The sequence below is a fragment of the Alosa sapidissima genome, chromosome 1 (genome assembly GCF_018492685.1).
Source record: "Alosa sapidissima isolate fAloSap1 chromosome 1, fAloSap1.pri, whole genome shotgun sequence".
In the NCBI taxonomy this organism is placed as follows: domain Eukaryota; kingdom Metazoa; phylum Chordata; class Actinopteri; order Clupeiformes; family Clupeidae; genus Alosa; species Alosa sapidissima.
This window is the reverse complement of record NC_055957.1, coordinates 34,217,808-34,223,268: the sequence shown is the minus strand read 5'-3', so window position 1 is coordinate 34,223,268 and position 5,461 is coordinate 34,217,808.

Here is a 5,461-nt window from a genome sequence, read left to right as displayed (position 1 = left end):
TTCTCTGTCCTCTACTGGTCACACTGGCCTGCATCAGACACCGCGGCGCACCCTGAATAGTGAAGCACGATGATCACATCGAGGAGGCGGCAGTGGCAAGCACACCACAGTCTCGCCGCTGCAGCTGTAACAGTCTCCTCCCCATCCGCACTGGTGGGGCTGTTGTCTGCTGAGCTCCCAGGGCGTGGGGATGTTTCTGGGGCAGGTAGGGACAGTGCAGGCACATCAAAGCCCATCAGAGGGGGGGGGGGGGGGGGGGGGTGCGGTATTGTCACAAGCCTATCATGAAAGAAGGCCGGCAGGCAAGCTGAAATCAATGGAACGAACGGCATCAGCTTAAAAACATCGAATGAGGAATATGATATTGCTTTTCTATTTTTTTTTTTTAAAGCCTAACCAAATACACACACACACACACACGCTTCCACGCACACGCACACACACACATACTGAGGGAGGGGGAGGAATTACCATACAGATTTCAGGGCTTGTTTTTTTTCTTGCCTTTCATGTTCATAACAACCAGAATGATTCTGTGGAACCTGCCTAAGAGTATGAGAGAGAGAGAAAAAGAAAAAGAGAGAAAGAAAGAGAGAGAGAGAGAAATGGGAGAAAGGGGAAAAGCAAAAAGAAAGAGCAAAGGCAGAAGACAGATAATGAATGATCGCCACATCCTCAGCCTGTTTAGCATGATTATGGTTACCTTTGGTCTAAAAATATAACACTGACTTCTTGTCACCTGCCTGCCTTTCCTCCACACAGAGTCTGTGTAGAAAGAGGAGAGGACAGATTAAGATGCACTCAACTTCAATTGCAAGCAACATACAATGTTGTTCACATTCATGTTGCAGGTGAGACGGGTGATATAATTTATTAAACGTGACCTAAGACAATTCAGCATAAAAATATATGTATGCCAGGTCTATGGTAGTTTGTGAAGTGTATTGGGCTAGGACACTCCTTCCCCAGCAAGAGTGTGTTGATCTGACAACCAGACAAGTGGAAATGCAAAAGTAACATCAAGCAAATCTCCAAATCTCCAGCTGAACACTCCCAGCCCTGGCACCTTGCAGAGAGCTACCCTGCCAATGAATTTGACAACTCTTTCAATTTTACAGTTTAACAAGTCTTTTCCTCTGCCAATGGCATCATTAAATCTGACTTTTTGCCAAAATAAGAACTAAATGTGTTTTGTTGAATTTGTTGAATTACAGCAATTTTTTTTTTTTTAGTAATATCAACCAATTGCACTGTAATATGTATTGCGTCAATTTAATCAAAGGGACATATCCTTACTCTGATGTTGCAACTGAGAGTAATGTGAGCTACAATCATTACTGTATCCTTAAGAAGCCATCTGCGGCAGATTACATGACAATCATTAACCACATATACCTTTTCCAACACATATAATCTTGCAGCCATAATTATGATCATCAGTGCAACATTATGTCAGAGATGGATATCTCATTTTAAAACATATTACTGTTAGCAAGATCGACTCCTCTCCCATCACCTGTTGCCATGGTCACCTTTGGAATTGTGGAATCAAAATGTGATATTCAGGAAACAATCGTACTGCAGTTTACCCAGAAAATAATCCCCTCGGTAGTCAGGCAAGGGACATGAACACAGTGTTCTTATTCTTTTGTGAGCACAGGCAAAATAAACAAGACTTCCCAAACAGTCTGGTGGACTTGGGAGGTAATTTAGTATGGGGAACCAAATTGAGCAGTATGCCATTTTTCACCCACAGTTTTACATGGTTTAACTATTTACAATCAATTCATTCTGCAACCTAAATCTTTTAAGTATATTTGTGGGGACACATACACAGATAATTCTGCTTGAAATGTATATCTTATCAAAACAGAAATGTATTTCCTAAACAGCTACCGCCTACCATTGTGAAATAGAGGGCTATCGTTGAGAATGCACTTAGTTACCAGTGGTTGCTCAACAACACCTTTGGGAAGCACAGACGAGACCAGTTGTCAAGTTGAGAGCTGACTTGAGAGGGAAAGCCTTTGTATTTCTGACAGCAGCAGATTGTCCTGTCAGCCGCTACTTCAAGTAAAATATGTCTCTACACACATGTGCTTTTACAGTAATGTCTAACAGCAAAACCCAGTAATGTCTAGCTACACAACATACAGTTTCATTCCAAATCTCCAGATGTATTAGATACAAAAAGAATGACTGATTGTCCACATCAACAAGTAACTGGCAGCTCACTTGAAGGGCCAGGTGTAAATCGACATGATGCCGAGGTAAGAAATGAACATTTGCTAATTTGATGACAGCACAACTAAGACAAAGATAGGCTCACTGTTATGTCAGTGGCACTCTTATTTCAAGAACAAAAACAACAACTTTTTCACAATGTGCTTTTAGAGTAAGCAATGCTGAACGATTTCCAACACACAGCACTTTTTGTAACTTTTAGCAAATATCTCCTCAGGATCCGCTAAAGCTCTCCATTCTCTGAGAACACGGTCTTCTTAGACAGCCCTGGCTCTGTGAACTGGAAACAAACAAAGTGGGGACAGCCTGTCCTCCAAACGATAATAAAACACTGTGTGGAGTTTCTTGGGGAGCACTGAAGGGAAGAGTGAGCTACCTCTATGATGTGTTTTGTTTGGTCTTTGGTTCAAATAGAAGGTAAGTTGCTATGGAAGCATCTGCAAAAGCATCTGCTAAGAAGCATAAACAGAAACATAGACCAATGCAATGTCTTCCAGCATCGTTTACCCTACCTTTAACCCTCTTATAATGTATGCTAATATTTACTGATAAGGACACAACGATGCAAAAATTGTTTCCCATAAGTGTGCAAGGAAGCTCAAGGTAACAGACATTATGAACAGATAACCAAGTGTTTTATGCAAATACTCCACTAATCTTAATTGTGAAGATTGCCATGGTCTTTTAATGAGTAAATCACGCACTTTGATTGTAGTATGGAATATTAAAGCCTGGATGCATTTTCACCTCAAATCCAGGTTGGTTTAATGGGTGTTTAATCTGTCTTTTCACCTTTTGACACAGACAGCAATAACATACAGTATAAAGCAATCAAGCCAGGGCAGCCCCAACGGAGGATTTTTAAAAGAATTTGCAACCTACAGTACCTTTCACTTGCTCAATATGTTACTTTTCATCAACACTGGCTAGAGCTATGGCAATGTGGGTAATATCTTAAAAAAACCTTTATTATATGTTGCATATCTGAGCTTTTGTAAGCTATGTTTTTTTTGAAAATATGCAGGTTGTGAAAGGGGGTGGGGTGAAAAGTTTAAAGAGAATTTTGCATGAACTGTGCCTGATGGGCAGACATGCAATACTACACTGTTATCAAGCACGCAATGCAGAACTAATGCCAAAATGAGATACAAACCTATCATCATTTCTCTGCTATGAGACAGGAGCCGTAATGGTTGTACACAATCCCAGAAAGTGTCTTGTTTTTAAGTAGTATTGATGCAGACTTCAGAACACAACGGGACTCGATTACGTTAACTAATGCTTAGAAGATTAACTTCACAAAATAAAGCGGTTGATTTTCAGAGCTGAACATTCACATACAAAGATGTCTCGTAGCACATAGAGAATTGAATATACACTACCATGGAAGAGGCAGACAGAGAGGAAGAGAGGTCAAATGGTATTTCCATCTGAAGAAGAACATGGGCTTTTTTACCTGTAAAGGTTCATTCCCTCACCTGGGATTCTACTTAAGTGATGTTTATCCTGCTCATTTTTCTTTAATTTTTAACAGGTCATATCAAAGCAGCTTTTTTTGAGTGCATATGTTTTCGTAGACATTGTGTCCTAAGGGGCACTACATCCTTGCAACGTGTTCTATTCTTTTTCCCTGTGTTCTCTGGGAGAAAAAGTCTGCTTGTGAACAACCAAACTTTTTTTCTTTGTTCTTTGTTGGAAGTTGGGTCTTCCTACTGTAAATGAGCATATTACATATTAAATGTGCAATCCAATTGCTTGTCAACGTAAAGTCAACAAGCGACTATAATGAAATGCTATGAGTCAATGGAGAAATCCAGCTTTTTTCCTTTAGCTTGCACTGTTATAAGATGTTTTTTGGGAAGTTGGGACAAAAACAAAATTGGTGCAGCATTGAGGAGTTCACTAACTGCACACACACTTGTGTTGTACAGTTTCTTTACAATTTATAGCGGTAAACAGGCACAGCTGTATCTCCATAGGGGTTCTGTTCACCATCTGCACAACCACCAAAAGACATGAGTTTGCATGTTTGTGCAGAGAGTCCTGTCGTTGGAGTTTTTTCAGGATTCCAAAGGTTTTGCACACCTTTTCTTAGATGACTAGTTTTTGTAAAACTCTGTACTGCCGCTATTGGATGCCATAAAGGGCCCATCATCAGCCCATCAGGGCTAACCCAAATAGTGCCACCATGGAAACCAAGGACCACTCTAATATGGTGGGCTATTTTTCACTTGCTGAGCAATGGACAGAGCGGTAGCAGAGGACAGTGAGGACAGCAACCTTCCTGTAATGACAGCTAGTCAGATTTCACCCATCAGGTTTTGATCTGATGACATTTCTGACTGCCACTAACAAGTGAAATTAGCTGCTCCGTGTCTGAGGTTAAAGCTGCTCGCTGCAGAATGTTAATGCAAAAAAACATGTTCTAATTAGTATGATTTCCTGTTTTTTTTTTAATTGACTAGAATGTCATATGTGCTCCATCAGTGTCTCTCCTTGTCACTTACAGCCCTTGTGAATGTCAGGGAAGGGAGAGAGAGAAGGCCTTTAATTTAGATGAAGCAGATATGAATGGGGCATGAACGGCACCAGCTGGGACACTTTACTCATTTTGGTTAGGGTGATATAAGCCTGCGTTCTTCTCTGCTGAGGGCTGAACATGAAATACAAGAGAGGAATGGCGAGCTGAGAGCCTCTACTGTACATCACCTTATGTCAAACACGTCTATTTGTCTAACAAATCAAGCAACAGAAGTGTGAAGGACTTATTCAGTGCCATGTGCGAATGGATTCACAATGTATTGACTCTGTTTTGCATTGGATTCAAATGCTGTCTCATTGAGCACTTGGTATGCAGTATAAAGTGTTTTATCTAAGTGCATCCATATGTTCAGAAAAGTCCTATAGAGTATCACACATGACAACAGTGTCAGTACATCTGTGCATGCAAGGATTCATTCATCCACAAACTGAATTCATCAAGTGCTGGAGTCTCAGTGGCATGCTGTATGTGTCCTACTGTCATCTAAAGTAGCCTATATAGCACTTGTTCTCCCAATAACATTGTCTATGGGAGTGCAAGCGAAGCTGCTGTTTGTGTAACGCCTGCTGTACTCTTGTATGGTAAATTAGCCCATGTCAGTGCCTGGAGAACAGTCTCTGGCGGCTCCAATCATTGGGGGTCAGGGTGACTGACTTGCCTCTATTTCAAGGGCAG